General features: G+C 45.8%; 1 pseudogene; it reads left to right on the forward strand.

Moving 5' to 3' along the window:
- LOC119333135 overlaps positions 1–8,044 on the forward strand; it is a 46,692-nt pseudogene that overhangs the window by 34,016 nt on the left and 4,632 nt on the right.

Below are 8,044 nucleotides of genomic sequence, written 5' to 3' on the forward strand. Positions count from 1 at the left end.
GTCGGTCGTGCCTTGCGCTGCGTCACCTGCACGCCAGCCGTGCCCCGCACACGCCCTACTCCGGCCACCCTCCTCGTTGGTGCCCTGCGCACGCGCCGCATCGCCCGTGCCCCGCGTGTGGCCTCCCCCCTACTGCCCTCGCCCTGCAACTCGCCTCGCCACCACTGCCTGCAGCTACTGCTGCTCCGCTGCCGTGTGCCATCTGCCGCGACGGCCCTCTCCACTACCCACGCCGCCCTGCTCCGGCTGCGACCGCGACCGTCGTTGCCCACTGGGTCGTTGCCCTTCACCCCAGCACCAGTCGCCGCCTCTTTGGTGGCTCGCCGGAGCCCCGTCCGCCCCATCGTGGCCACCGCTCCCCAACCGCGCCCAAACGGGATGGGCGTCAGCCCCAGCGCCTGAAACCCGTCTACCCAGCGCCCGTTAAGGCCGCTGGGCCTATAACAGCTAGGCCCCACCCCCCATGTGCCAATGACAGGTGGGCCTAGACCCAGAACGAAAACGATTTATAAAGATATATATAATTAATTAAAAATAAATAAATTAGTAATAAGTAAATAAAAATGTTAATTAATTAATTAATTAACTAAATTAATTAACTTAATTAATCCTGCTTAATTAAACTAATTAAACATTAGGTACCTAGTTATCTAATTAAACTGATTAATAGGATAATTTGGTTATTATACCTATGACATGTGGGACCCACACGTCAGCGACCCAGTGAACACCTCTGTTGACTGCTGACATCATGCTGATGTCATGATGACATCAGCATGTACTGTTTTGGATAATGTTAGAATTAAGTAATTAAATAAATCCTAAAAAATGATTTAAACCGTTTAAAATTAATATAAAATAAACTGTAACCCGGATGAAAATACTTTGTACATGAAAGTTGCTCAGAACGACGAGACGAATCCGGATACGCAGCCCGTTCGTCCGCCACACACCCCTAACATATCAAACTCGCAACTTTCCCCCTCCGGCTCCTCTGCCCGAAAACACGGAACACCGGGAATACTTTCCCGGATGTTTTCCCCCTTCGCCGGCATAACCTCATACTGCGTTAGGACACACCTAGCACCGCTCCTTGTCATGTCTTGCGTCGTCTTGCTTATGTTTGCACTGTATTTATTGTTTCTTCCCCCTCTTCTCTTTGGTAGACTACGAGACCGACGCTGCTGCTGCCCAGTTCGACTACGGAGTTGACGACCCCTCTCTCTTGCCAGAGCAACCAGGCAAGGCCCCCCCCCCTTGATCACCAGATATCGCCTATTCTTTACTATACTGCTTGCATTAGAGTAGTGTAGCATGTTACTGTTTGGTTACTCCTATTCTGTTGCATAGCCTGTCATTGTTGCTATAGTCATTGATACCTTACCCGCAATCCTAAATACTTAGTATAGGATGCTAGTTTATCATCATTGGCCCTACATTCTTGTCAGTCTGCCTTGCTATACTATTGGGCCGTGATCACTCGGGAGGTGATCACGGGTATATACTATACATACATACATACTATACAGATGGTGACTAAAGTCGGGCTAGCTCGTTGAGTACCCGCAAGTGATTCTGATGGGGGGCTGAAAGGACAGGTGGCTCCATCCCGGTAGAGGTGGGCCTGGGTTCTCGACGGCCCCCGACTGTTACTTTGTGGCGGAGCGATAGGGCAGGTTGAGACCACCTAGGGGACAGGTGGGCCTGGCCCTGGTCGGCGTTCGCGGATATTTAACACGCTTAACGAGATCTTGGTATTTGATCTGAGTTGGCTACGAGCCTATACGCACTAACCATCTACGTGGGAGTAGTTATGGGTATCCCGACGTCGTGGTATCAGCCGAAGCACTTCGTGACGCCAGCGACTGAGTGGCGCGCGCCAGATTGGAACGTAAGCCTGCTCTTGTATTAAGGGGGCTAGTTCTGCTTTCGGCCGCGTACGCAACATGCAGGTGTGCTATGGGCGATGGGCCCATACCCCTGTGCGCTTAGGTTTAGACCGGCGTGCTGGCCTCTCTGTTGAGCCTAGGTGGGGCTGCGACGTGTTGATCTTCCGCGGCCGGGCATGACCCAGGAAAGTGTGTCCGACCAAATGGGATCAAGCGTGTTGGGTAAGTTGGTGCACCCCTGCAGGGAAGTTAATCTATTCGAATAGCCGTGATCTTCGGTAACAGGACGACTTGGAGTTGTACCTTGACCTTATGACAACTAGAACCGGATACTTAATAAAACACACCCTTCCAAGTTCCACAGACAACCCGGTGATCGCTTTTCCACAGGGCGACAAGGGGAGGATCGCCGGGTAGGATTATGCTACTGCGATGCTATTGGAGATGCTACTGGAGATGCTACTTGGAGATGCTACTTGGAGATACTACTTGGAGGACTTCAATCTACTCTCTTCTACATGCTGCAAGACGGAGGCTGCCAGAAGCGTAGTCTTCGACAGGATTAGCTATCCCCCTTTTATTCTGGCATTCTGCAGTTCAGTCCACCGATATGGCCTTTTACACATATACCCATGCATATGTAGTGTAGTTCCTTGCTTGCGAGTACTTTGGATGAGTACTCACGGTTGCTTTCTCCCCACTTTTTTCCCCTTTCCTTTCTTTCTGGTTGTCGCAACCAGATGCTGGAGTCCAGGAGCCAGACGCCACCGTCGACGACGACCCCTACTACACCGGAGGTGCCTACTACTACGTGCAACCCGCTGCCGATGACCAGGAGTAGTTAGGAGGATCCCAGGCAGGAGGCCTGCGCCTCTTTCGATCTGTATCCCAGTTTGTGCTAGCCTTCTTAAGGCAAACTTGTTTAACTTATGTCTGTACTCAGATATTGTTGCTTCCGCTGACTCGTCTATGATCGAGCACTTGTATTCGAGCCCTCGAGGCCCCTGGCTTGTATTATGATGCTTGTATGACTTATTTTATTTGTAGAGTTGTGTTGTGATATCTTCCCGTGAGTCCCTGATCTTGATCGTACACATTTGCGTGCATGATTAGTGTATGATTGAATCGGGGGCGTCACAAGTTGGTATCAGAGCCGACTGCCTGTAGGAATCCCCCTTTCCAACTCCTTGGCTGAAGTCGAGTCTAGTCGTTGAAAAACTTTTACTAACATGGCTGTGTGGCCCATGGGCCCACATCGCCATCGGGTGGTAGTAGGATCTTTTACTCCTCGACCTATACTCTGGGACTCTGATCTCTCTACTATTCGGGTTAAATGAATTTGCTAACTCTAAGATTAGGATCTCGTGATCGCATCCACCCGGAGAGCCCCTTACTGCAGAGGATCGCCTGCTACATCAGAAGATTCCGAAGATACTCTCTGATGTTCTCTCGAGACTTTGTGCCCATCACTTTTGCTATTCCTGACCACCGATGAATCCGTATGGATAACTACTTACACTTGCCATTCATATGATCATCCCCCATTGATCTTGTTATTACAAGATACCCCGAAGTTTTCTCTATTGTTTCGAGAGTACTTTGTGCCTACTGCCTAGCAGTTCTTTGCCACATGAATACCCCCTTCAAATAAATTCTCGCACTTATCGAGTATCCGCTCATCCCCCAGTTGTTCATGTGTTACACAAAAGTCTTCGAAATACCACCCGATATTCCGAAAATCCTCAGCAACCTGTTGCTCTAGAATTTCTTGTTTGCTTTCATTATGATTAATCCCATAAGTATAGAAATCTTATTGACATTCCTTTGTCATTATCATTTTGAGTCTGTTGACTCAATATGTTGCGAATACACGCAATCATCATTGATCCTTATAAATTACCTTTCCGGCTGAGCTTCCATTCTTTTAACTGGAATTGGTTCTCGACCAATCCAATTGTCGTTGATTGTACCCTAAGGCTATTCAACTTATCCATCCCTAATCAGAGCATTGCTTCTGATCCCTTGATTTGGAAATCATAATTCCTTTGCATTTGACAATTGAGTTAGTCAGTTGTTTCTATAATCTGATCTCCTTGCATTCTTCTTCCTCTAGTTGAGTACCGATACTCGTATCAGATCCTTTGTGGACCATCAAGTCCTTTGTTGGATTGTTATCCGACAGTGTCCTTCACATTTGATCACCTTGTGAGTTCTTCCCCTGATACATAATGCCTTTGTTAAGTTGTATCCTCTGCTTGGCCAACCATGCTCTGCTTTCGGGCTTGTGTTATTTACTCTTGAAACTTGTGGTATATGTTTCTAAGAAGCCCCCATGGGTTGAACATATGCATTCTCTAAACCGTGTGAACCCGAAAGTTTTCACGAGTCATACTCTTCTGGTGCTTCACCAGATAAAATTTCAACACTGCAACTTCATCGAACGTGAGAAGTGAATGAAAGGTTATGCATTGGAGAAGTGGGAGTCGACCTTGAACTTGTGTTCATGCCCATGGACACGATGTAGATCTTATCATTAAAGCTTCTCTTAAATAAATTATTCCTTTGGTATAAGTTCATCTTATATCTAGGATCTGGCCTTTTGCAACCGTGGTTCCGACCATGATTGTTCTTCTTTGATCTCATTTCTCGGACAAGTTAAAACAATTGTCTTCTATGGATCAATACACCAGTCCAACCTTTACTTTGATCTTGTGTCGAGTATTACCCCCCTGGTATCTCGAGATTATCATGGAACTGCATAACTTTTTATGAGTTCTTCATCAAGTGCTACCTTCCCACTGATTCCAATTTTTCGCGGGCTCTGAGTTATTGAACACTCAAATACACCGATAACTGAACCGAGTCCGCTCTTCGGTTCAACAACTCTTCAGTAAGCTTCTATAAGTACGAGTTTGTACCCGATCACGCCATTCCTAGCCTGTTTGGCTATATCATTGTCGTGACGATTCTAACTGTGCTACCTGGTCCTTATTCTCGGAGCACCAATTTTCGACGATGAACTAACCTTACGTCGATCCTCATCGTCATATCATTTCGCCTTGAACAACAATCTTGGTTTCGAGTTTGTGTCATACCCTCGGTTCCATTAACCTTTCGCTTCATCATTCCTTTGACTTGATGTCATCGCCGATCTATTACATCTTCGTGGAGCCTCTCGACAAAATTTGTCGTGATCATCATCAACATCTTGACTCCTCCCTGGATATCAATTGAATTCATGATGAAAAATACCATCCTTGCCCTCGATGATTTGTGTTGTCATCGACCATTTTAATGCCTCCCCTCAAACACAAACTTGTTCGTGTTCTGTGTTATACCTTGAGTTCCTTGCTATCCAGCCTTTGTTCGTAATTACCTTGGAGTATTACCATCTCTTTTGTCAAGAATGTGGTGAGAATTTCACCACCTCTTAAGAATTCTTGATATAATAATACTTCTCGCCATCTCCGTTCATTCCTTGGACCCCATATTGTTTTTTTACTGGAATACCGACAATTGAGCTACGACGTGTGAATTCAAAACTTCTAGCAACCCTATTGCTTTGGAGTGAATGGGCGATAGTTTCATTCTAAGTCTTCCGATAATTGAATCACCATTCTAACATTGGTCGTGCAACCCAGCCCATATTTCGGGTGCACCTTTTAATCAATGTTTAATTATGTATGTTTTCCTCGAGCATACCTCACTATATCATTTAATCTGACAAAGGTTATCTCCTTGTTCAGATAATCATGGAAATCCTTTTCTTTTTCTAATCCCAATGGAAAGTCGCTGAGTCCATCAGCCACCTCCTCACCCTCTCCTTGATTTAATGATGAACTCTTGTTTTGGAACTCTCTTCCATAGTTCGTTCCCCGAGAGTCTTACAATGTCACCTCGTTAATTTGTGTCGCACCTTTTCTTCTCAGGCATCCTGAGCATGAGGTATCCCAACACCAATCAGATCTAAATCTCGGTCAGATATGATGGTTGGAACATATTTCCAAGAGTTATAACAATGGTCTTTATGTGACCCGGTAAGGTGATGTCGTGCCTAGCACACCTGGCCGGAGGCCCTATTGTTATAGTTTCCGTTTAACAAGGTTATCTATTCTTCCATGAGGATGTGGTTAGACTTATTCTATAAGTTGTTCCTGATGAATCCTTTGAGTATTAAAGTCTGATTTTTTTTAAAAAGACCATGTCAATGCTATCTTGAAGCATGTCCATGGTACTCCGATTTTCAACAAAAACATTTGAAGCCCAATGCTAAATGTTTCCTGCTCGATTATCCAAACACCGCTGTATGGGTATGGTCATCAAATTCCTCTCCCCTTACCTAAATGGTTATCCACTCTATATCCTGTCATGGATATCTTGCTCTGCTTGTCCTTGGGAAGGATATGCCCCCGAAATGTGTTTAAACACAATTTTCCTTTCCATTGTTCTGTTTAACCTGGTAATCACCTTTCCTTTCCTTTGGTTTGCTTAACCCTCCTTGTGATCTATATTATATAAGCAGTAGTAATCTTCTGCTTATGTAAAACACGTTAGAGTACAACCGTGCCAGTAAGACCCTGTTTCTACTGTTGATGACATCTCGGTAGCCACCGACGGACGGGAACTTTGCCTATTGGCCCACCTCGTTCAACGAGCAGGAAAATGGTTCTCTTCGTCCCTCGCCCCTGGTATCGATGTTGTTGCCGACATAACTGACAGGCTACACTCTGACACGCCTTACTATCATGACCATGCAAGATGTCGGCCCCCTTCCTACTTTCAACCACATGGTGGGCCCATAACCCACAGTTCCACAGGATCGAAACCTGACTCTCATGTACACCCCCTGTTCCCAAAGTTATTCCTCCCGCGTGGACTCGTATTTAATTCATGAGCCACCTTCCGATGAGATCATCAATTTTGGCATCGGAAACAATAATTATTCCGTTGCTTGAAACCCCTTTCACCTTCTGACTAGGCATTGAACGATTGCCTAGCTGCCTGAAACTTCTTGTTGTACCTTCCAACTTTACTCTCGATGTGTTCTATTTTTTCAACTCGAGAGGTACTCATATGCTCATTCATGGGTTAATCCCAGGTTATTACCCTTATAGCATTCTGTCGTTTCCGATCTACCCCGTGACCTATTCGTAAGTACGATGGAGTTTCCGAAGAAAGGATGCCGACTTCATCTTAATGACCTGAAGCAGAAAAATGAAGACATCAATGTATTGGATCGACCACTTCGAGAAGAGCAACTATGACCAAGAAGAATCATTAGAATTTCGTAACCAGATCCCTTCCCCCCTTATAACCGCTCCTAAATCTCGGGACGAGATTTCTTGTAGTGGAGGAGAATTGTGACGCCCGGGCAATTAGGCTACAGTAATCCCACGTTAATGATGCCACGTCACCACGGTTACTGTTGTTAATCTCGTGTTAGTTCAAAATAGATTCGAAATTCAAACTTAAAATAAACTCAAACGATAAAGATTTTCAAACTTTAATACTAAAATGTTCGAGAGGTGACAAATAATGCGTAGGTATTTATGGTGGAGGAAACATCTTTTTATAAAGTAGTTAAAAGCACTAAATTAATAAAAACTGCAGTAAAACTAATATTTAATTGTCTATTAAATACTAAACAAATTTAAACTAATTGTTTAGGGTGCCAAATCAATTGTGGTAGTGTCATAAGTTTTAGTTCTAATTTAGGGGCTAGATTTATAATTTATAAAACAAAGGTAAAAATAAACAGAAAAGAAATTGAAAAAAAAAGAGAAAAGGAAAACTAGCAAACAAAAAAAAGGGAGAGAAAGAAAACAGGACCCCCCCCGCTGGACCACAAGTGGCCCAGCTGGCCTCAGCCGCTCGAACGGGCCGGCCCACCCCGGTCCACCTCCCCTAGTAACCCCTACCTCCACCGAAACCTAACCCTAACCGGCACACGATCCCCACTCCCCCCTCTCTCTCGATCCCATCTGGATCAGCGAGGGGTTCGATCCACCTCCCCTCCTCTGCCCCCGATTGGATCGGGGGGATCGATCCCCACCGCTACACGCGCGACGCCGCCCCGCCTCTAACGCCGCTGGACCTCGCGGCCACCCCGCCGGACCTCCCTCGCCGGATCGCTCCGCCTCGACCACGCCCCCCCC

This window comes from Triticum dicoccoides, chromosome 7A, assembly GCF_002162155.2.
Source record: "Triticum dicoccoides isolate Atlit2015 ecotype Zavitan chromosome 7A, WEW_v2.0, whole genome shotgun sequence".
NCBI lineage: Eukaryota > Viridiplantae > Streptophyta > Magnoliopsida > Poales > Poaceae > Triticum > Triticum dicoccoides.